Source organism: Branchiostoma lanceolatum, chromosome 7 (genome assembly GCF_035083965.1).
Source record: "Branchiostoma lanceolatum isolate klBraLanc5 chromosome 7, klBraLanc5.hap2, whole genome shotgun sequence".
Taxonomy (NCBI): Eukaryota; Metazoa; Chordata; class Leptocardii; order Amphioxiformes; family Branchiostomatidae; genus Branchiostoma; species Branchiostoma lanceolatum.
In genome coordinates, this window is record NC_089728.1 from 17103483 (window position 1) to 17129750 (window position 26268).

Consider the following 26268-nt stretch of genomic DNA (forward strand, 5'->3'; position numbering starts at 1 on the left):
TCTATATATGCATGTATCTACTCAGTCACTAATTAGTGAAACATCAAGAAAAACAGAAAAACCGAGAAGGGTAGAGAAAACTGGTTGCCAGATCGTCTGCGGTGCCCCAACGGTCATACAGTTTAGGGATAGATGTAAGATGAGATGACATTCACCCGTATAGATATGATATATCATGAGATGACATCTATCCCTTTATAGATATGATATATCCTGTAAAGAAGACACATCAGGCGATGACATATTGGTTTGGCCATCGCCCTGTGGGCATGTATTCAATTACTTTGGAGAGTGACGCTTTTGGGTCACTGGAGATCTGTGCAGTGATACAAATAAAAAAGCAGGGGATCCGGAGAAGGGAATGCGTTTTTGTGTGTGTGTTTGTGTGTGACAAGGATTATAGGTACGAGGCCTCGGACTGAACGTAGAAATAAGCTATCAGTTATGTTTGTTTGTGTGCGTGTGAGGCAAAGATAGACTCTCAATCACATCTTCACACCCACAAACTCACATCCACATACCCCTACCCACACAACCACAAACCCACATACTCATACCCCCACCCACACAACCACAAACCCACATACCATACCCCCACCAACACAACCACAAACCCACATACCCACACAACCACAAACCAACATACCCATACCCCCACTCAAATACACACTACCCAATCCAACCCCAACCCCCACAGACAGTTGCTTGTTGGAACGATGTAAAGATTTGCAATCACATTCTCATGAATAGCGGCCAAAAACGGGATCAAGTATTTCAACCAGAAATCTTAATCAATATATAGACATTATCAATAAACAATACAACCTTAGTGACAACCTTAGACGTATTAAAGAACAATGAACAGATTGCATTTATAGATAACTTTTTGCCACAAGGATCAGTCTTGGAACCTATTAAAGGATAAGTTGATAGACTGCGATAGCTTTATCAGTACTTTGTATTCATGCAATAGCTACCGGACCTGGCAATACGCATTAACTTCAAAGAACAGAAAAGCCATTTGCGCAGTTTCGGCATTAGATTTCGGACTGAGTTACCGCCAATCGAAAACACAATTGAGCGCTTAGGGCTACCATGGAAGATAAGATCTAGTCCGTATAATACTACTTCCCAGGGAATACATCCTGACAAATCTTCCCAGAGCGACTATCATCAATGTTTCACTCGCATACATCTATTACAACCTGTTGCCAAAGACCAGTTCCCACGTGTGTGTATGTTGAAGTCCGTTCGAGGTCTGTATTGATATTTCTCTGGTTTAGGTAAAGTTTGCGGCCGAAAAAGGCATTTCTTCGGCTTGATAACAGGGCTGCACAACGGTGGGTCAAAGTAGAAAACAAACCTCTTCCCCGCAAACTTACCTAAACCAAAATAAAATGTTAATGCGCAACTCATACTTAGTCATAGGGACTAAGGCCCCCAATCCACTCGACAGCGATTGCGCTGCGGCCTTGCTGCGACCTGAATTGGATAAATGTTTGTAGCCTCTCATTTCATGCTCATGCAAAATGTAAAAGTACGACTGAAGAGACAACAAAACACACAAAACGTAAAAAGTAAAAAAAAAATTCTTCTTTGGGCCATGTCACACTTGTGCGTATATTCAAGTGCGCATGAGTTCCGCAGTAAGATTTGTTTGGTTTAAGTAAATTTTGCGGGAAGGAAGTTGTTTTCTACTTTGACACACCATTGAGCAGTCTAATTATCAAACCAAAGAAAATATTTCTTCAGCTGCAAACTTAACCTAAACCAAAAACATGTTAATACGCAACTCAAGCGGGCTTGTATATACGCACAAGTGTGACAGGGGCTTAAAAGCATGAAATGTGTTGAGATATCTGTCAAATTCTATGCTGCAGCGAACCACGGGAAAGTTGAATGAGGGTGTAAACAACGTGACAGATTACGGTATCTCTTTAATCAGTAGTGCTCCCTCGAAGTCCATTTTCTTCTGTTGCTTTGTGTGCGTTTGGGATTACACGTTGGACGCTCCATTGATGAAACGGATTTGTAATGGCCTATAGGTGATCTGTGGCCCATACAAAAGTAATTATCCGGAGGACCAATGGGAGTAATTTCCCTGTCAGCGGTTTCAGCCTATAAAAGACAGGTAAACCCACTAACATGCTCAGGTCCTTGACCCGTCAGTCATTTGGTCGAAAACTAGTTTACTGTCTTACTGATAACCCGGTTATTGGATGCTGTCAGATTGAGTTTATTTCGTGATCTATTCAACAATTGGTCCGATGGTGAAATGAGTTTATGACCTTTGCCAAGAAGGTTATGTTTTCTGGAATGTCTGTCTGTCTGTCCGTCTGTCTGTCTGTCTGTCTGTCTGTCTGTCTGTCTGTCTGTCTGTCTGTGAACACGATAACTCGAGAAGGCCTGGATTGATTGTCTTGATATTTAATATGTGGGTAGATCTTTGATGAGACCCCAAAATGATTAGATTTTGGGCCCCTGGCGGCTTTTCATGCTACTGCACGGTATTTTTTTTGTATACCTCTGGTGACTATGAACATAGCTCTTGGGGCAGAGAGTAAGTGGTGTAAGTTTGGGCCCCCTAGTGGATTTCTTAGAACTGCAGGGGGTAGTTGTGTTTCAGAATTTGAAGGGCAATGACCCAAGAAAGGGGTTGACAGATAATCATGATTTTTAGTAATTAGATGGCTTAAGTGATTATGTATTTCAACGCCCCATAGTGAAATGACTATATCAAGAATCCTCGTGATGAAGGTTCGACAGGCTGGTTTCATCAAAAGCTTTTCCATCATGTCATATCATGACAATAGACAATAGATGGTAGTGGCCACTGTGCTCATTGTGTCTACGTGTGCTGATTGGAATCAGGTCTTAACAGATAGCTATTCATAAACTCTTATGATACACACACCACTCTGTCATGGTATGTAGATTGTATGTCAAGGTACAGGTCACCATCTGGCAAAATCGCCAATTGGTTTGGTTTGGTTTATTACGATCGCTATAAGTGATACATCATTATTCTTCCTGGAGTCCATATTGAAAGTATGAAAATTATAGCAACGGAAGTATACAACAATTATGCGTTTCATTAAACAGAAATCAAACGTAAGTTGAGCTAAAAGCCAGACAAACAAGGTCACATACCAGGGGGCCCAAAATCAACCTTGAATTTTGGCTTCCCAACACCTGCCCACATACCAAATATCATCGTAATCCATCAAGAGGTTTTTGAGTTATGCTGACTACAGTAGTCCGGAAACGCAAACAAACTGACAGACAAACAAACATACAGACACACAGACACACCCAAAACATTATCTCCATTTTTCATGGAGATGATAATAGTGAAATAAGATGAAACAAATGTACAGCATACTATACAACAAAATGTACATTTGAAATTAACAGAAATCTTAATAAAGAAAACGTAAACTCAAATTCGGAGTGGGAGAGGTCAAAGGTCGAAGCAAAATTATCTATAATTATAGAAAATCAAAACACAATTTGTGAAAGTAATGAACCAAGGTAGTATTTGATAACGGTCTATACCCTAAGGGATCCCTATCGGAATCCCTTTCGACAAGGATGCTAGGAATGTGTTAGGGTGATCTACCATTTATAAATTCTTACTTTCAAGTGTATTCATTATTCTGAAGTGACATAAAATCGAAGTTGCAAAAGTTCTGTCGGTCCCTAAAGGGAATTTCTTTATATTTACAGACACCGATCGGGATGTCTACTGACAGATTCGCCAATTTTGCCAAATTTCAAACTCTACCTTGACATTGCTGCAAGCATGAGCAAAGCTGAGTGACACACAAACACATTTTAAGTGTTGGCAAGTATGTAGAAATCTTATTATCTCTTTACAAATGACAATCTACTGACATGATCTTATTACAGACACTATTTTCACAAGGTAAATTGCACAGTCATACTTTGCCTGAAGCTAGTACATAATGCTTTATCTTTATCCTTATTAAAAATTGCAACAATACAATACACAGTGGAACGCCAGGCAGACAAGCTGATGTTGCGGACCACTCAACATAATGCTGTTGTTCCGCTTGAAAAAAAAAACGGATTTGGGACCGTCTCTTTCGTTTATAAATCCCAAACGTTACCCAGTTTGATATATTTGAAGCATAATTCCACTTGACAGTTTTCACGGATGACGCTTCACCTTACATGCTTGAGAAATTGATAACATGCAGGATGCCTACTATATCTTGCCTTCCAAACCTTCGGTCGAATTGAGAAAAGTTTCCCTGGGAAAGTTTCCATATCCCCGCCTGTTTTCCCAACATTCCCCGGTACGTGATTATATTCCACAGGGAGTTACAGCCTGTCAATAACCTTTTACTTCTCCCGGCACCAAACGTGATTACAAGCCGCAATTAGTTTTGCTTAGCTTCGCCATCGGTCATTTAAAGGTGTGTGAACACCCCAACCCTGACCCCAATAACCTGTCAGGTGTAGGGCATGTATAGGACACAAAAGGCTGTTAAGTTTCCTGCGATGATCATTTATATCAACTCGCACTATCTGTACAGTATACCTTTTCTATGCATTGGTTCATGTTGCAATTAACCTCGAGCAATAACTTGCAAATACAACAACTCGCACTATCTGTACAGTATACCTTTTCTATGCATTGTTTCATGTTGCAATTAGCCCTCGGGCAAGAACTTGCAAATAAAACATTATTATTTATATATCTCGCACTATCTGTACAGTATACCTTTTCTATGCATTCATTCATGTTGAAATTAGCCCTCGGGCAAGAACTTGCAAACAAAATATTGTTATTTATATATCTCCAAACGCGAAGTGAAAATTAAGAGTTTCTACGTCCAATGTGTTGCCATGTAGGTAATTGCGGATTCCCATTAAGGCTTTATCTCTGCATCTAAATCATCTAGATCTGACAAGAATTTCTTTGAGTTAACGTCTCATTTATAATTGTTTCCGTAGGAACATAGCATCCCGGTGCTCATTATCCCCGAGGGAGCTAATTATCTCAGAAATCAGTATTTTGCAAGCCTACACTGCATCTTTGTCTTCGTCCAGAATAACCGTATTACATTCAATGATGATGCAATCTGAGGACTTTGGAAATAGAAAATGATACTTTTCTGTCTTGTGGAATTTCAGTCAGGGAATAAATATTAGTCCACGAAAGGTGAACAACAGATTCAGACTAAATACGATTGAAGTCACAACACGATCGAAGCTACTGTAAATGTAGAAATGTTCGCGGTGGTTTTATGTTCGCGGTTTTCGCGGAAACCATTTCACCGCAAACTTAGAACCACCGGGAACATTTTTGTCCAATACTGTAGCAGTATGTGACTATAGCGCTGCTGGGAGCTTAAAACAACTCCATTTTCGCCTTAGCGCGAAATAAACACCACGCGAACTTAAATGTACTTACAGTACTTTCTTTTCTAGGCAGTCAACAGGAGTTGCGTGAAGCAGATTCTAGCTCAAGATGTTCTATTGGTAAAACTCTCACGCACGCCACGCGCACAAAGCCTAAAAGCCTCCGAGTAATTGATAATTATCAAAAATCCATTAACACTGTTATGTGAGATGCCTTCTGATCTGCTTTTTCTTGCTTTTACGGGTTCAAATCAGGGACTAAAACCAGTTAAGCAACGGGTATCTCCGATGGGTAATCGTCAAAGTGTCTTCAACATTTGCAGAAAACATATAAACTGCCTGGGTATCTTGGTTGTGACGTGTCACTGATTTAAGCCGTTTCTTAGTAAAATAGGGCAAGTCACGCAGGTCATGGTAATACTACACTGTCCCACTTAACAAGCAGTAAACGGCAGTAATAAGAGAAAGATTTTCATCGTAACGATCGATACTGCTAATCTCTACGGGAGCTGTAAAGGATCAGCCCGCCAACAATATCCAGCCGGCCCCTGTTCTGGACATTGTTAACGGACTGGCTCCTTTTCTGCCCCCGTAGAGATCTGCTTGGAGATTACGACCCTGCCACTTACTACAAATACTGCTGATGGTCCGAAACATCAAAAAAGAGTTGAGTAGGTTATCATGGTCACCTGGGCTTGTGTTCAGGTCTTAGACCTCCCTTTTGTGCATTAAAGGATTTAGGATGAGATGGGTTGGCAAGGCTAATTGCTGTGCCACCATTCTTTTGAACAATTTGCAGATATCTCTCTGGAGCAATGAGATAATCCAATACCGTGGGAGTGTTTTACAACTTCCAAAGAACTGGTGTTATTCATCGTTCAAATTATACATTGGGGAACCCGATTGAAGAAAACGCCGTTCAGATTTCCCATCTTTGATGCATGATGTAGTATAGTAGACAGATCATTAACGTAATACTATATACATTATAAATGCAGTGCCGTCTAATAGATTGTGTTCGGCCCCATGCACGATCGTCATGTATTGACATTATATATTGGGGAAGACGGCTGAAGAAAACGCCGTTCAGATTTTCCATCTTTGATGCATGATATAGTATAGTAGACAGAGCATTAACGTAATACTATATACATTATAAATGCAGTGTCGTCTAATAGATGGTGTTTGTCCCCATGCACGATCGTCTTGTATCGACATTACGGATTGATATTAATGGTTTGTGGGATGGTCCGGTTATAGTTACCGAAATATCAGAGCGTAAAGATGTGTTCGTCTGGTCTATTTCATCAAGTCACTGACAGAAATATTTCTTCATAAACGTCGTCTACACTAATCTACTTAAGCTCTTTCTTACGTTAAAAGAATGAGCAATAGCTATAGTCTGACTACGGTGTGTTCTTAGTAGCCCTACCGCTGTTTATGTGTGGAGGGGCACCGAAGAGCCCTGGACAATAGCAGCCTCTACCAGACTAGCTACGCCGGCTATAGGGCGACTATTTGCCAGGGTTTCACTTGCAGGCTAGGATTGCAGATTGGACCCTCTCTCCGTAGCCGGCTCCCTTAGCATACAATTCACTCTATTTGGCCAATTTCTATTATTTTCCCAGCGATCCGCGGGGCCTGGTAAAGGCTACCTGGATAGTGAGGGTTTGATTAAACAGACTAGAAAATATCTTCAAACGCCACGTGTCAGTATTGCACCGAAACGCTTTTCTAGACATGTTGACTCCTGAATATGACACTTCGTTTTTATCTTGTCTCTTTTCTGTCAAGGTCGTGGTTGTATGCTTGTTTCAACAGTTTCTATATTTTTGCAAAAGGTCTATCACAAAAAGATTAAATATTGTGCTGTAGATACTTTATTTCTTCCCTTTTTCTTGCAAGTTATCAACCTTCACTTGTCACACACTTGGTACGTCCGCCGCACATTCTTTATTTCCCTTGGGAATGGAGTGTGAATGTCACTGATATAAGGAGAAATTCAATTTAAGTCAGAAGAGATTATATCTAGTACGAATAGCGTCCGCACAGCTTTTCGACAAAGGCGGTGGTGTTGTCGGAAGCCCTCCTTTGATGCAACCCACCCGCTATCTCATCTATACAGCCATCTTTGTCTAAAAGGCTTGGCCAAAAGGTTACAGTCTGCTGTTAATTTGCTGATACGAGATTGTCAACTTTATGAAGGTCAATGACCTCGTCCCTCTCGCCCTAAATACGTGATTTGCAGTGTCGTAAGCACAAGTTTTGTCCCAACATCTAGATTTGGACAGTTTGGTGCCACGTGAGGTTGTAACAAAAGCCATATCGTTTGCATATCGTGTGATGTCACCTTGAAGGCTTTAAGAATCAACTAAAGACGAAAAGGAAGGCTACGTTGCTGTGTTCACAGTCGCCAAAGCTTTTTGGCTATCAAAGGATCTTCATGGTTTTTGCAAGACGGCAAAGTACATTTATTTTCAGAACGACAAGGTCAAACAACAAGGTATCAGCTGTCTGTGATCTTAGTATGATCAAAATACATATTGAAAGGCATGATGTTCTGAAGGACAAAGCGTTATGAAGAAACAACTTTGATATTTCCTTTCAAGAAATCTAAGGGCTTCAAAGTACATTGTTTCGTGTTTTTCACATAGACTTTGATATCAATTACTTAGGTTTGATATGATCTAGATGAAGGTTGAAAGCCAAGATGTTCTCAAGGACCTCGGTTTATAGAAAAACTTTGACGTTTCCTTTCAAGAAATCTAAGAGCATCAAAGTACATTGTTTCTTGTTTTTCACATGAACTTTGATATCAATTGCTTAGGTTTGATATGATCTAGATGAAGGTTGAAAATCAAGCTGTATTCAAGGACCTAGGGTTGTAAAAAAAGGTTTGACGACATTTCCTTTTAAGAAATCTAAGGGCGTCAAAGTACGCTGTTTTGTGTTTTGTCTCCATTACGACTTATCAAGATATAGACTTTTATATCAACTGCTTAGGTTTGATAAACTTCACTATCTGTTTATTATTCCTATTCTGTGTACGGATTAAAATCATTTTCATGGTCTTCGTTTTCAAGACGACAAGGTTAAACAACAGAAGGTTGTCCGTTTGATCTCAGTATGCCCAAAATGAAGACTGAAAGGCAAGATGTTTTCAAAGACGTAGCGCTATGAAAAAAAAAACTTTGATATTTCCTTTCAAGATATCCAAGGGCATCAAAGCACACTGTTTTGCGGGGTTTCTCCATTACCGCTAATCAAGACTTTGATATAAATTGCTTGGGCGTAATAAGCATTGCGTTCTGTTAATTAGTCTTATTTTGTACGGGTTACTGGAGTTGTTAGAGCAATGATATACAGAAAATCTCACCGATGTTATTGACATTGATGTCTGTTTTAACGGATGGAAATTTAGACACTTTGAACAGTTAGAAATATTTTTTTTGTGCTTGATATGGATACCCTTCCAAATCTTGATTTCTCAACCTTAGAAATCACCACTTTGCATTGTTGTTCCTTTTCTATGCATTCTTTGTCCACTGACAATTTGCAACGAGGACGCGGTACCCAAACGTATGTTCAAACATAGACATAATCTAACGCTACCTCTTATTCTTGGTTTGAGCACCTCACAATGATCTAAGCGTTGCTCATTTCCATTTTCCTCTCCACGTCTGAATTGTCACTATATCTGCAACTGATATACATGATTCCCCTCATGATATCATAATCATATTTTCCGTGCACAGCAGTTGAATATATCTTAGATATTTTTGGCAGCGTAATACTGTTTTGTTTTTACCTCAAGGCGTTAGTCATCTAAAACGTTCATTCTTTTTTTTTTTTTTGTTCCCCCGGCAACGATTCACAAGTTGGTGGTGCTGTCGCGTGATCTCCAACGGTTGGCGTTTGTTGTGCCGCCCGGCCCACGTGCATGCTGGGTATTATGATCATTAATGAGGCTGAGTCGATGTAGAAACCCAGCCGGCTCCTACCGTGAGCGCCAGTGTTACCCGGGTGGCCGTTCGGTAACAGTCACCTCTGTCTACTCTCTCTCCAACCTCGAATCAATGCGCCGCCGGTTGACTTCTGACAACATCGCCGCGTAAAGTCACCAAACGATTCTTGTAATAGCAGGTACGTTCCTTGTAATTGTCTCTGCTCGTCAGGCCACTGAGATTTATGGAAACAAGATTTAATTTAATTTCTTTTTTGTTTTGTTTTGTTTTGACTTGATTTGTAAATCAACCGGCCAATTGGCTACATCGCCTCATAAAGCGACTGCGATTCTTGTAGCAGGTACGGATTCGTTCCACACAATTGTATTTGCTCTTTATGCCACTGAGATTTACGGAAACAAGATTTAATTTCTTTTTAGTTTTGTTTGAATTTCGATTTGGAAAATCAACCGGCCAATCTGCCAGGATTGATATTAATTGAGCGCGAAGTGTCCATAGACATAGCTAGAATGCAACCTCGACGAATGTTCGGCTTGGATATGCTTAAAACCGGCACGTGTGAAGCTGGTGTTTTTCGTTGTGTGCTGTTGCCATGATTTCTTCTTGTTTCACAAAAATCTTGTTTTCTTGGAAACTATCACATAAAACCGCCATAACTTGCCATAAAAACTACTCCTTGGCTAGGATTGTTTTCCCTCCATTCATTTTATGGAGATTGTCTTGTAGCTTTCCAAGAGTCTTCCACAAAGACGGCCTTCTAAACGGCACTTTTTAGAGGGTCGCTCAAAAGCCCCGTCCACTTAACACTTGAAGCAACTGCCTTGTATGACTGTTGTGTTTGCCTCTTTGACTGAGATATATTGACGTATATGTTAAGGTTATCAGTCTAATATTTCTACAGAATGTAAGAATATTTCATATAAACAAAGATGGGTTAGCCAAAGAGCCATGTACATGTACATGTACATGTATACAGCCAACTGGCGAGTGTTCTGTTGTCTCTGTATTGATTCGAGTCAACCCGCATAACAGTATGTACTATGCCGTGTGAGCCTAAATCTATGTGGCTTAAACCAAGAACAGCTTGTTTCTAATCAATCCTACTTAATAGCGTTATCTCGAGGAAAGACACAAAATAAAGCTTCTTTCAAGGTGATGCTGCTTTCGCTTAATCTCTTCGATAGCGGTGTCTTTTCAAATTGGCTCGCCTGCAGTGCCGCTACAGTGTACATCCGTTTCAGCTTAATCAGCGTCTTCCGTGAGCATCTTTTAGCCCTTAGCTAAACGGAAATCCAAGTCAAGACAAGGGAGCTTTTTTGTCTTCTCTGTCGTGCCGTTCTCTGATGGTTCTTTTGAACAGGTCACAGAGGCTGATCAATTTTTAGGAATCGATTGTAGTCTTTTATTGTTCGAGTCGCAATGATAAACGACAGACACGAAGTGTAGTGACTTAAAAGAAAGAAGAAGCCCTCATGTCTATAAAGCTGGAAGAACGCAGAGTTATAAGCATATCATATTTAAGACTCATAAATAAGAGAGAAAAACACCATATCCATTTTTCAATCAGTTTTCCCCAAAGACTGTTGAACATGAACCTACAAATCATAAAAAACACGATCGTACAGTTAGTCTTATCGTGTTGGCTGGCGGCGTCTCCTGAATACGTAAGTATATGACGCAGGGGATGTCCTTGGATATGTAAAGCTTTATACCTACCAGTAGATAGACTCATAGCTGGAAGCACGAAGTCGTGAAGTACTGAGTTTCGCTTCCCGGTAGGGTTTCTTTCGTCACTGCTTTGTGTTTTCGTGGGGAAGGGCTCACTTTGATTGACAGGGGTGATGGACAGGTGGATAATCCAATTATGCATGCCGTTCATCACATTTTACATCAGGTATATTGCAGCAAATGCACGTCGTGACTGGTGCGCGGACTAATTTGCGTCCCCATGGTGTAATCCTCCCCTGGGCACATTACTCATGCGATTACAAGTGTTCGAGCTGTCAGAATCATGGACTCGTGGTTTCATAATGTTTTGACGAAAATGAAGTGTTGCTACGCGAGTCAATTGCAAAGCCCTATACAATGGCGTGATTTCGTTGGTTCAGACTCTTGCAGTGGCACATACATTGTAGTGCAGTGCAGGAAGTTTCCTTGCTGTTTCGGTAGCAAGGTATATTTTTGCAGGGAGGGGTTTTAGCCCTTATATCCTTTAACGTGCTCGATGCATTTATTGAACACGGGACCCCCGTTTTACGTCCCTTCGACGTGTGCAGCCCCAACCGAGATGTCACTACCCCAGGATTGAACCGGGGTCTCCGGTTCTAATTAGAACCATGAGCACATCCGTGAGGCTGTTACCAATTGAGCTACAGGAACATCTACAAAGACACAGTGCAGTAATATATTCATCGCTCTGGGATAACCACACCACACCACACCATGGTTTGTAACAAATGAACGCCAATCTAACTACTGGCAATGCATTGCTGAACACTGAAAATCTGGCCAAAATAGCCGCTTTTTTCAATGTCTTAGAATACTAGCATGGAAATGTAAAAGTAGGCTGTCTTTCACGAAAATTTAAATTGCCTGGACTAGATGCTCCGTTGAAACCGTTGTCGAGGGATGTCCCTGTAGCTCAACCAATAGCAGCCTCAAAGAAAACTACAAGTTGAGCTCCTGGGTCTAAATCCTGGGGCAGGACGCCTCGGTTGGGGCTGCATCCGTCTTTCGGAAGGGACGTAAATTAGGGGGCCCGTGTTGGAAGAGGTACCATGAGCACGATAAATGGGAAGGGCGGGTAACCCCTCTCTGTAAAGAATATACCCTGCTACAGAACCAGCAAGATTGAACTTACTGTCTTATGTGCCACTACGCACCAAAAAGTGAACAACAGCACCGTTTCGAATGACCATATTTGGTCACATTAGAAATGTCGCCTGACGACTTTTGTCAAGGAAATAAGGCGAACAGAAACAGCTCCGAAATAAAAGGAAGTATGCAAGCTACTCACGTAAAGGGGATTTTCAGGTCCAGAAATATCGATCCAGGAAAATCAGGCCCAGAACTAAAAGCAAAAGAGACGATTTCCAATGCAAAAAGGTTCAATGTATCCTACAGCGGCCACATAACCCCAGGGAGTTATAAGGGACCAGGCGATAAGGAAGATATACGAGGGTGGATTATCATGATATAAATGATTGCATAGCTCGCAGATTAGTCACTGATCTCGGTTGGGCAGCGGGGGTTATTCCAAGACTGAAGACGAACCTTGCTAGCTTCAGTAAACGTCGGAAGACAGGGGCATTTCTTGATCCCTTACGTACGCGGGTTAGAGATGACAAAAATATTTCGCGTTGCTACATGTGTTTGTTTGTTTGTTTGTTTTGTTTGTTTGTTTATTGGTTCGCACAAATGAAATAAGAAACAGAGGCAAATAAATATATAAAATATAACAATAGTGCAAGAGGAGGGAGGAAACCCGGGAGGCTTTTCTAAGCCGTCCTCCTATAAACTAACTAATAATAATAGTGAGATACAATGAAAAGAACCATAGATATCACCAATTTCTAATTAGCTTCAATAGAATCGAATAATGGAACACAATACTACATAAATCCATCAATATGTATACGACAAATCAATAATAACATGTCAAGAAATAATAAAAAATGAAAATCAGACTAACGACAAATTGAAATTCAACACTCGTTTTGTTTGTCACCAAGACATTGGGGATTTCGCCATATATAGATACGTTTTCCCCGTCTGTGTACTGAATCATTGCGGACGTTGAAGGGCTTTTTAAGCCGATATTGGCGGACCAACTTGCGCAACGGTAGAGCAGACGCCTTCTACCAATAAAAGTAAACAACGTATGCCAAAATATGATATCTCGTTACTTATCATCAATGGATATGATATGTTTGGCATCCCTGTTAACATTTTAATAACAACTGGCGCCTGTTATATATACAGTTTAATATCAATGCTTTACATGGGTTGTATATCGTAAAGTCCCACTACATGTGTAAAAGGACGTTGATAGCAGCTACATCGGGGATAACGCAAGTAAAATTTGTTTCATTCTCTTTCTGGAAGAACAATTCAAATTCAACGCATGTTTATATCGCAGCTTGAATGTGGGGAGAGCGATGATTACAGATATGTTATGTCTGAATATTTGAAAAACGAACGCAGGCACTCCATTCACGTTGATGAAGGTTAGAAATCCAGTTAACAAGATACGCCTTACAACAGTTACTCAAGTAACTGGATATATTCTGAAAGCAGGCAGACGTTTCAGGTACTGAAACTTGAAACCTGAAATGTCTTACCGTTTCCAAAAACTATCCAGTTGCTTGAGTAACTGCCATTTGGCGTAGGCGCTCTATTTGTTTGTTAGATAAATCAGTTTTGATGCAATGTGTCTCTAGGGTGATTAACATAATGCAACAAATGATAGGAGATACGCAGCAAGCCAATTAACCAAATGAGCAGTCCATCATTAAAGATTGTTTACAGCCAGTTCATCATTGTACATTAATGTTTACGGTGCATCGTTGACAGCACGGCGTCCCAAGGGGAATGTTACGCATCTGCCTTTTTTTACCTCCTTACAAATGGGAGGTATAGTTTTAACTTTGCGTGCGTACTTTGTAGTTATAGTTGTAGAATATATTAGCCTTGTAATATTGATGATTTTAGTGCCATACGTTGTACCAAGTACGATTTTTCAGCAATAAAATTTCATTCATGTCGGCAAGATAACTTAAGAACCTATGGATGGGTTGTGATGAGATTTAGTGCTGTGGACAGGACGGTCAAGGTAGATTCTGACCCTCCTAGTGGCCGACCTTGGTACTGCAGCAGAACTGTGTTTTTGGATCTTTGGTCCTAAACATGCTGGTGTATTGTTTCTCGTTGAAAATAGCCAGTATAGTACTGTTGTACGTGGTTGGACGCCGCACTTAAAGAAAGCTATAATGGTTGCATGAATAGTAAGTGCTTGAACATCGGTGATTCATTGTTGCAACTTTGCATGCTTTTGAATTCCAGTAGGATTCGAGATTATTAGACAATTGAATCCATATCAACATATTCTGGGCATGAATATGCAACAGAGATTGCTATTATTATGATTATAATCAATATAAAGTGAGGAGTGTAGTCCTGTTATTGGCCCTATAATAACTTATAACCAGTACGCTGCACCAAATATAATCTAATTTGGCACATAGAGCCTTTGACTAATACTTAATGTGAATTCTATTTCGCTAACCGTGGCTTAAGAAATAGATTTTTCCCTCTGCGCAAAGATAAAAAACAAAATGTATGATACTTCATACTGTACTAATCATTAAAAACCGTTGAAGCGTTTTCAAACATATAGTGATTGTGCGGGCCACGAAATTGCTTGGTGTGTGATTCTTTAGATGCTCATTTTATTGATTACTTTGTATATACGACGGCTGAAAAACTGCACGCATTGTCACGTTCAAGCGATATCAATATTCCATCATAAAGGTGTAACGAAAAGAAAGGAACAAAGATCACAAACTGTCCGATACGTTTTGCAATACGTGGCAATATCGGCTTAGAATCTGGCAGTTTGATAAATACAGTTCAGGGCAAAGAATCGAGCTTAAGTTTGATATATTGGGTGCAGGTTTGAAAGGTTTGTCGCTTATGGGAGCTTCAACTACCACGGTCTAGAATACATAAATCAAATTTCTAATATATGTCTAATATTTATCATTTTACAACGGTTGACCTCCAATATATCTTGTTATACATTGTATATGTCAGGTACTTTCCACATTAATTTTCTTTTATCATTAATTAAAGTTTTAATCATTTTATTTATGGTGAAGTACGGGTGGCCGACACTTCGGATTCCATGTTGGATGCATTAATGTTTATTAATAATGATAATAATAGTAATGATAATAATAAATACCATATTCCTGCCAAAATGGGCTGAATACACAGATGACCACACGTGGTCTATAAGAAGCATAATGCAAAACATGACTTGATAAAATGCTACATTCTAACATTGAAAACTAAAAAACAGACGAACTGTGGACTATTGCTAAACTAATGTTGATCACGTAGTAGTTTCTTCTCTCTTTTTGAAACATTTGGAAACATGACCACATACTTTGTCCAAAACAGAGCCAAGGGCAAAATACTCCCAAGTGTATATGAAGCATATACGATATCATCTTCATACGATGATACCCCGTACAGGAGCAAGCTAGATGGACGTGTACATTTTCCTCAGCCGATAGGCGCGTTTTGGGCTTTCCGACAACGATTTTCATTTTGGTCTTCAGGCTTTTCTGATGAGGCAGAGCGCTTTTAAATCCCCCTCTAAATCCTTCTTCACACGAGTGTTCAAGGTAGAAATATTGAACACTTTGTCATACTTGTTCACTTGGGAATTTAAAATCCTAATGCACGCATGAGTCCTTCAGTTGCAGAGTGTGCGATAGTGTTATCGGCCGTAAGGACGGTAATTTATCTTCTTTTTTTTACTTCACTTTTGGGCAGACAAGGACGACGTGGCACTGCACTCATTTTTAATTTTTTCTTAAATTTTAACAGTGTCAAGTCGTACAAAGAACAATATACAAATTTTTTATACCTGGGTAGAGTGACAAAAGTCGTGTAAAGTGTCTTTCTCGAGGGCACAATATTAGTGACGTCAGGGGATTCGAACCCGGGACCGCTGGGTGGGCCGAACACGCTGCCGTTACGCCACACGACCCCACTAATTTATCTTACAGGCATTGCGGCAATACATTACCACGTAAGACTGGCAATAGTCCTTTAAATATTTACACATACTAATGGCCCTTTTTCTTAATGAACCATATCAACTGTTGTAGAGTGGTGCATCCATGGCCCACGCTAATCCTACACGTATTTCGTATTTATGTTATTACGGTAATTAAAGTATAATCTGTTTATGTTCCACTTACCATTGGCTTCTAGTCTGGCAACTGTGTCACAGTGCAAAATGTATCAATCTTGCAAAGTGCTTGTTTTTATCTACAATCGGCATCGCCGTGCTCCCGGGGTCATTGTCAAGGTTGAATGTTGACCTCACGTTGTCTCAAAATGACCCATCCATAACTAAAACCCCGTAATTATGTTTTTGAGAAAACTAAAGATAACTGTGCTGTCTATAACTATTGGCATATACTTTATCATTACAACATATCAGAAACCATCATATACAGGGGAGAGGAATACAGTGTCTCTCACCCAGTGTCTCTAACCCTGAATTGGTATAGTTTTTGGCGATTCTCTTAGTCTTTGCCCCCAGGGACTGTTCTTTTGGGATTATATAACAATAACATGAAGCCAGATATGCCTCTGCATCCTATTGTAGCTTCATTGTCCACTCCTCTGTCGAATCACCCGTCCATAGACTCGTCGACAGAGAAACGATCAGATAAGTGCACTGGAGCTACAATAGGACACATACCGAGCAAAATGAAGATGGCATTACATAACGTAATAGTACAGAATAGTATAAGTATAGCAGGAAATGAGACTACTATAACGTTAAGAAGGAGTAGAAATAGCATGACTGTTTGAAAACACCATCAGCGCTAACAGGTCAGGTTGTTAACGGAGACAAATAGATTTCCTAGCCAATCTTGGGGTTGCCTTTTGCGGGTTCCACCAGTATATTACTTCATCGTTTCATAAATCAAAGAATATCTACAAATCCACACATTCAAATAAAAGCAAGAACATAATTCTCAAAGGAATAAAACGGGATGAATCACTTTATACCTGTACAAAGGGCGTTGACGTCATCAAGTGCTTTCTATGCAGTACATTGAACGATGGTTCGGAGTAGATACGTCAAATGATTTAGTCGACGTTCCACTCATATTTGTTACAGACATTCGCTGCGACGTTTCTAGATGGTGACAAATCTAGCGCGCGTCACAGAAAAACGCTGATTGCAGTACCAATTGACACTGACAAATTCTAGGCTCAAGGAATACCAAGCGGACACCTTTGCCAAGATCGAGACAGACGGCAAGACGCCTGCCCAGGCTACAGCCGGCTTGTCAAATATTTATCAAGATGTCCTGATTTGAGAGCTGAAAGACCGAAGATGCTGACCGGATGTCTGACATTTTACACCAATGGCAACCGGGACGTTGTTACTGATGCCCTTAGCAAAGCTATGGAGATAAACCCTAGAATAGCCATTTTTCTGTACGTCTAAACTAGTGTTCAAGACTGAAAGATTGGCTAATGTTGTGAATATAGTCTAGGCTTATGGCATTCCATGCTAAGTTCATTTACCTTCACATTTGCCCGTTATGTATTTGTCCTTCATAATCCAACCTTAATGTCATATCATTTCAACTTACCATGCCATAGCTTGAGAACAATTTGTCCCACCATATCTCTCAGAGCCAATCATCATTAGTGACATTGCGCGATCAAGTCAGCTGCCTTTTCATTCCAAACATAAGAGAACATCAGCTTCTGACTGGCGATTCTTTCTCTTCTTTGAGCTCCTTGCAAATGGACTATTGGTTCTAACTTTAGCCATTAAACAAATGTGATCATCTGTTTTCTGTTTGCAGCGACGTCATTTGCAGCAAAATCGATGACAATGTCTAACATTGCACAGTGCCAACCTTAAGGCTTAAGAGAGGCCGTCTTTCCTGAATAGTCTTAAGAACAACCATTAGTTCTCCCGGGACCAGAGCTAATTGAGCAGGTGAAAGGAGACGTATTTCACCTCTGATTGTTAAGAACAGTTCTATGTCTTGTCTGTCGCTGGCTCATCATTTATTCATCAGGCACTTTGCCTTGCTTCAAAAAATCCTTCCCAATATCGTGTTCTGTGGAACGCGTCGGATACATTTTCTGGACACCTGTGGATATTTATAAACGGTTTACCCTGTGCGGAAGAAGGCGATTATGTAGTATTGGGTAGTAATTTTGGACAATCCCCACTGCATGGGTACGCCCAAGTAAAGCCGTGTACGTGGTAGATAGGTGAGCATGACTGCCTCTAAATTTGAAACGTGACAACTTTGAGGTTTTGGTTTGAGTGTGGGTTGCTATAGGTAATTGTTGTTTTTAAAGCATTTTGCTGTTGTCACTTAGTTAGAAGGCTGATAAGCCACACAGTACTCCTGTTCATCCCAGGCTTAAATCATTAGCGGCACATGCATGTTTGGGAACCTGAATAACATATTACCTATGAATAATCAGAACTAAGTGGATTTTCTGTGTGAATATCAAGGCCCCAAAGGGAATGTAAACAAGGCAGATACGTGCAACATAACATAACTTGACTAAATTTTCTTTTCGACGCAGGTATATTTGCTTCTTCAGTTAAAAAAAGGTACCATTACCTTCCCGAACCCCTTGTTACTCCGGGAAGGAGGATGACCTCCTTCTGGGAGTATTGGGAATGCATTTGTTTGCGCGTTCGCAGCTATAACTCACGATCCCGTTGTCGCATTGGTGTGTAACTTGGCATATCGTTTGCCTGGTTCGGCGTGGTGATGCACAATAGCTTTGTTACACCATAACTACTTTAAACGTCAATCCAATATCGTAATTGCACCCCTATAATTAATGCTATGTCCCACTGCCCTGCCATAGGGACCATGTTATAATCCGTTATGCATGACTGGAATACTTCAGGCAGATACGGGGTAGAAATCTTCCTTACTTGCTGTGATCGTATAGTCACTGTTACATTGAAAAATAGACAACGTGCATCACCACACGCAACCTAGCAAACGATATACCAAGTTACATACCAATGCGGCAACGGGAATTGTGAGTTTTAGCTGCGAACATGTACAGAGTGACCTCCAGTCTGTGTATTAAGTATGCCGTATACACTCGCCACTCGCATACAGTATGTGCGCACGGGACGGACGATGCACTTTTACGCACAGTGTGAAAATGGCAAATCTCTGGACCTTCAAACTTACCACACTTGTAGTTTATAATACGGAGGTTGTGACAATGTAAAAAGTTTACGCAGGGGATGAAAGATTGTTGAGAAATATCTCTCAGAAAAGTGCGCGCGCCAGTGTCACTTCCGGGTGGTTAGATCCGGTGACCTTTGACCTTCGTGAAATGTTACGATGATATAAATTAGCCTTTTTTATTGCAAATAGCTTGATAGCTATAGATCAGGCCGGTCTGCAATAAATTGTGGAAAGAGGATTTACTGCATATTTGTGATTTCTGATACATCTTAGTTGTAAGGCTGAATGGTTCGTTGATAATTGAAAAGGGGCCATCTAGATCTAACTTTGTGACTTTTCCCGGAATTTCTAGATCCCATCTGTGCCATGCTGTAAAAACATACTTTTCAGCAGGTTGACCACTCCTGTATTGAAAGAAAAAGATAAACAAACACTTTTTCTTTACTTGCTCTAAAACACTACTTGGACTGTGCAGAGATGCAATTTGTGTGGGTCAATACTTGTACATACTATAAATACTTCACGGAGAATTGTGTCCTACGGACTCTTGTTTTGTTTGTATACCTTTTTTGAGCCTCTCTTTATGTTTTCTTAATTCCGATCATATTCTTGTGTTTTAATGGGGAATTGGCTAAATATCGTTGGAAGAATCATCCGGTTCAAGAAGAAACATATACATTTAACTTTTGAACTGCATATATCAGTACTATCGATGTTTGTGGTGTGCTCTGGATTGTATTTCACCACCATTGGTGTATACGTAGTAGTGACCAAATAAACCGCAGGGGCATGCTTTGGCAATGGTCTGACATAAGTTATTTTGATTCCGTGTACGTAGCGGTCTTTGCTCAGGGCGTGTCACGAGTAACCATCACCCGAACGCCCCCAGGGCCTAGTTCTTGACAGTAAAGAAGAGCCGAACTCGCCCTAAATTGTGCAACCCAGGTGAATATTACAGCCTGCGGTGGACATGATGGATAGTTCATTTTGCAGTGAGTCTTACTGAGACCGTCGAGGTGAGGAGTGTTGTACAAATAGATGGAGATTGCACGGCTAAGCAGTACCTCAAATCCTTCCATCTACGTCTAGGCTTGACCCGCAAGGTTACGGAGACCGTGGGTAAATGTTAGGTATCAGTTGATAGGTAGAAGTAGGGAATTGAGTTGCAGGGGCTTCGAGGCGAACTACGTATTGAAGAGCTGTATCCTTTCGGAGACGATCCATATCCATTTGCCATTTCGGTGGGACTAGGACAGGCTCTAGAGAAAGAAAGAAAATCTCCATTAAGCTTGGTGATAGATTTTTGCTACGTGCACCTAGTGAACAACACCAAAGAATAGAAAACTCACTCACGCGCGTACACACTCACTAAACCTTCCCATGACTGTGCGTTTTTTTATGTCTTCCTATGCCCCATTGTAGCAATCATTGTATTTTCATGTAGTCTAGCTTGCAACTATATCTAGCAGTTGGAAACTACAACAGATCACCGATCAATAATTGTTCTTCACTCAACTTGACACCCTTCTCTTTAGCGTCTGTACGAAAGTATGCTAGAGATCCGGAGAATTTGTTTTGTTGCTCTTACAAACATATTCTTGCCAGTGGACTAGCCCCCTGCTGCAGTGATTGCACCACAGTGTGGCCTAGGGCTATGAAACGGAGATGGGCACTGCCCTATACACCTTATGGTGTAGGAGGATTTTAACTAAACTGACTAACCAACATAATCTTCGCGTACTTATATTTTTACCGAAAGAACTGTTTGTGAAAGAACTTACGAAATACAGCATGTCAAACACGGTGGTCAAATTCCCCCTTCTACGATCAAGAAAGAAAGGCGATTTTTAAAGAAGCCATCCAAATTCCATCCGAATTTCTCCATGTTTACAGACAAAAAGAAAACAACTTTCCTCTTAACATCACAAAACCCACACATTACAGAAAAAGAAGGATCATTCGTCTTCCACTGTCTCTGAAAAATATATTGTTTATATTGTATCTAATTGTTCTCCTGAACGGATTTCATATTTTTGTAATTGTTTAAATGTTACAACAACAATTCATCCTGTTGGCTGCCGCTGTCGTGCATTCCTTTTACTTGTGATTATAAACCATTCATACATTAAACGACGTCAAACCCAAATAAGATATAATTTCGTGTTCGTATTTAGACTAGAACAGTCACATGCTATATTGTTACCCATTGTCTGTCCGTCCTTTCATGTTACATGTTCTTGTAATTAGCCTACGGGCAAGAACTTATAATAAACTGTTATATTTCTACCAAGTTTGACGATAACACGCAGGTCTATACAGACGGTCTACCATTGTGCTAAAGTGCCAATTGTCTGCGTCAACAGACGTGTAATTTTGTAGCTATTAGGAAAACAATTTACCGCTCGGTCGAGTCCAATCCGGTACACCCATAGCTGATGCATAAAGATGCAGCTAATCCGGATGGTTGCGTAAGAGTTTTCAGGCAATGTTCTCTGGCCTCAGATTGTTCATCTTCAATACTGAGTGCGAAATCTATCAGACTGTTTGAGAGATGCGTTCAGCCTTTTGAGTTTAGATGGGTTATCGCTGCTTTCCAGTTTGCCTTTGAACGGAAGGACCCGCGTGCGTCAAGGCGTTTGAAGATGAACTTGAGGTTGAGAGAGAGATCCCACAATGATTGCCTCGGGAGAGGGTAGGACGGATCATGCCGTACAAAAAAAGGGTGAGGGAAGCAGACTTCTTGGACCGGAAATCAAGCGCCTTCCATTTCTCATTGCATGCAGTGATAAGTCAAGGGTTTTACTCCCTCTGCTTCGATTCATCTTTACTGTGCCGTCTATCTGTGAATACATAACTGCAGATGAAATCAATTATTACCGAACTCATCTACGTGTAGTACTGATACCTGCTGGTCATCAGTCCTTTTTCCATCTTAAAGCACGTGTTAAGAGACGGAGATTCCCTGCCAGATTGTGCAAGAGAATTGAATTACCTTTCCTGTCCGGGGACGTCATTTCCGTCGATCCATTTTGCCGTCATTACGCATGGTGAGGAATAGTGTTTAAGGTCTTTTATTGCCATTGGCGGAAAAGTCCATTTGCACGCAGATGCACATACCAAAATTACTCAACACACTACAATAGTTCAACTTTTAGTATCATATCTCTTTTTTTTACCAAAATATCACGTCCAAGAGTTGAAAGTTTTCCCTGACATCACAAGGATTATGACTCGCTATCTACCTCTCAGGTATTCCGACCATATGGCTTTTGATACCTCACTTTCCATGGTACGAGTAGGTCCATTTTCATGCTCCCTTACTCATGATATAACCAGGGAACCACGTATTTCCGAACTGAATTTTCTATGGGCTACAAACAATATATGATTATGAAGATAACTGAAAGTAGAAATAACTTAGTGCATATAACACTGTAAATCATATTACCATAACATTATCTGAAAGCATATGAATAAAACTGATTAATAAGTGAACAAAAAGTGATAACAGTGCTACTTATAACCACAGGGGAATCTTTTATAGAGAGAGTCTTGAAAGCAGCAGTGATATGTGTTGACGCTTTTACATATGGGGGGTCGAAGGTGACTGGGAGTTTGTAGCACCCATCACCCCATTAAGAAATATTGGTTGGCTCTGATGTAGATAGCCTTCTTCTTGCCACCGACATAAAAATCCTTTTTAGTGTCCAAAGTCCTACTTTGTGCAAGATAACGGGATGTCCGTTAAGATGTGCTCTTTTTTAAGTTTAAAGATTGATCTCAAACGATGTTTCCCACTGATACAGTTGCGCTACCACTCTTACTCTGATGTAGATAACCTCCTTCACGCCAGCGACATAGCAATCCTTTTCAGCGTCCAAAATGCTACTTTACCCAAGATAACGGTATATCCGTTGAGCTCAAGAGATGTGCTCTTCTTTTTAGTTTAAAGATAAATCTCTAACGATGTTTCCCACTAATACAGCTGGGCTTTCACACTAGCACACTCAGGCATGATCATGATATTTCTATACGGCCTTCACTTTGATGAGATCGTGATTTGACGTGATCTATACAGACTTGACAATCAATTCCCTGCGGTTTTACTGTTTAACACGTCTTTCTTTGCTGTTACGGCATCCCGCAGGGGAGTGGGTGCTTCGGGGCTTCTGCCAACCAACCGTTTACGTCAACGTGAAACGTCAAACTTTTTTTGTTGACGAGCATCGTGAAATGATGTTTGGCTTCCTGACGTCACCCACCCACTTCATTTACTGACACCAAAGACAATAAGAGCTATTGAACAACATGTATTGAATCGAATAGCGAATGCTTAACACATTTTCATAAAGATAAATGCGTCAGTAGGAAAGGAAGGACGTCAGGAGAGTAGCACTGACGTAGATTTCACGCACAGATGTGGTCGTATTTCCGCGTCCAATTTGTCTAAATGGGACAAAAATGACAAGGTGTTACACATGATTTCCCTTTAATGTATCATTTTACAGTGATCGTACCTAATCTAATCTCAATCATACGACACCCCTCCACCCACGTGCTGTTTATATACAATGTATGGCAACCACTCGTATTATCTTTATTCGTATTCAGATACATAGTACAGATACATAGTACAGATACATAGTATAGATACATAGTATAGATACAAATACAGATCGAGTATGGTGACCGTGTCAATTGTAACGGTAGCCTTCGCGTGAATTTGTTTATGGTGGATGACAGGTTGCGAATCTGAGACCCACACACTTTGGGTATCCGCCTTCTCCAGCGGCACCAATTAGAGGGAGACGTGCTGGTTCTGGTTGGGATGCTTGCAGCGAGCTGCCGGATGACTCTTACACTCGAGGTCCGCCTTGATAACGCCAGCCCGCCTGGCGCTGCTCTCGTCCGCCAGTTGAAGACAGCTGCCGTTGGAGACTTGTCCCTCTAACTGAGGGGGGAAATGCGTGTAAAGTGCCTTTCCCAAGGGCACAACGTCGGGGCGCAAGTTCGGACATGTCTCTGGGCAACCCTGGTATTCGATCCCGGGTCCAATTGTTTGACAGCCACGCGTTCTACACTTGCGCCACACGACGCCACGTATATACAATACACCAGGTTGTATTCCCCATCACCCGAGGGACCAGCCTGACCGCGGGTCGGAACCCCGACGACCGAAAAAACACACATTTTGTGAATTCGAAATGCGCCAGAAGTTGGAGGAATTGTGTGTCCTCGAACCAAAAATTGTAACAACATCGATTCCACAGCCGAATTCGGTATTTTCGACAGCGGCGCAACCGGTGCACGCGAAACACGTTCGAATCATTTGATGGAAGCCCGTACAATACAACTTCAAATACCGGGCAATACGGTTGAACACAGACCGGTCCGGAACACCCGTATAGAACGTTATCCCGGATCTGGTATGAACAGCATTCTGACTTTGATGTTGGGTAGGTACAATAAAGGTTAATGCGATGATCCCTGTTAGAACTTAGACATACCTAATTTCCGGAGAGGATGGTATTGGAGCCAACCTTGTACGTCCTCAGGGATAACCGACGGTAATTGGTTAAGGCTACGTCCGTTCCCTAGAGTACAAGCGCTTCGGTATCGTCAGATTACTTGTGAGAGATCTCAACACGTCTCTAATGTAAGCGTCGTTTCAATTCTGCTCAATTCGGTGCAAGACCTCCCGTGCTGTAGTGCCGTTTGGGGGCGTAGCAATGAGTAATAACCCTATATGTCTTTAAAAAAGGTTGAACATAAAACTAACCCTTCCAAACCAGCAAAGGCCACGGGAGTTGTTTATACTTTCATTACCAAGACAGTCACCTTCGCAGCCTTCAATTACCTTGTAGGAATGAGCTCTCCATTACAATGTCTTCGGAAAGGTGACACGGGTAAAAGTCCCTTGAGCTACATATAAATAACGTCCATTTGTTTGAGTTAGGCATCGGCGTCACATTAACTTCTGCATGGCAGTTTTGTGGGCTAGAGACGTTTGTGGCATTTCCATTACCCCCTATCTCTTAGGAAAAGATTGAAGACCATCTGGCGTACCCATCTGTTTGAGTTTTGTTACTAGAGTGTCGTACAATGTATCTGGCTCTATGTGAAGCTTAATGTCCTTGTCACACCGCAAGAAAATCGATCTGCCGACGAGTCTAATAGCTCTGAATGTCATTTGCGGCCGTGATACGCCCGGTATTCCCTCGATCATCGCACGATTTTAAGAGATTGGCAGATACTTTAAAGTCCACGAGCCCCGTTCAAGGTGATAGCGTAGATCTTAAAGACAACCAAAGCATTATTAGGGACCAAAATATATGGGAATGAAAAAATGCCGAAATCTTTATGGTAGTTACATTTACTAACACTATTTAGCACATTTGCGTAATGACTTCATACTTTGATCATTTTAAAACCGTGCAAAAACGTGTCGTACGCTGGTTCCCTTAGTTTTGCGAGCCTACAAAAACCCTGGCGATATTGTTCAGTGAGTTCTCACATGACAACGATGTCGTATTTTTGCATGATGGACGTCGCTATACATTGTGACAGTGTTGTTTAATAATGTATTGAAACTACTAAATAAATTGACTTTCAAAATCCGATTTTAGGGCCCTAATATTGCTTGGGTTTCCTTTCAGGTGAAAAATACCCGTAATCCTATGACGATTATAAATTCGGCGACTTTCTAGCTATCAAGAAATACGACCAAACCTTGTCGACTGTGTGACGGGGTCATAACGGTGCCTACCGGCTATGGGACCCCTAAAGAGTTACATTCCCTTTGGTCATATATCATTGTTGACCCTTGTTGCCCCTGTTTCTGATTTCCATCAGAAGTCAGTGAGTAGATCATTAGTTTTTCTTATATAGGGCTATGGCCGTGTTACGTACATTTTTCCCCA

General features: G+C 40.9%; 1 protein-coding gene across 1 annotated transcript in view; it reads left to right on the plus strand.

Annotated features, from left to right (window-relative positions):
- The first annotated feature begins 9359 nt into the window (after positions 1-9359).
- The window catches only part of LOC136437944 (galanin receptor 2b-like), a 28368-nt gene continuing 11459 nt past the window's right edge, over positions 9360-26268 (plus strand). Inside the window, exon 1 of the mRNA XM_066432540.1 lies at positions 9360-9531. The gene's annotated coding sequence lies outside the window, so the exon portion shown is untranslated. The remainder of the gene's footprint in view (positions 9532-26268) is intronic.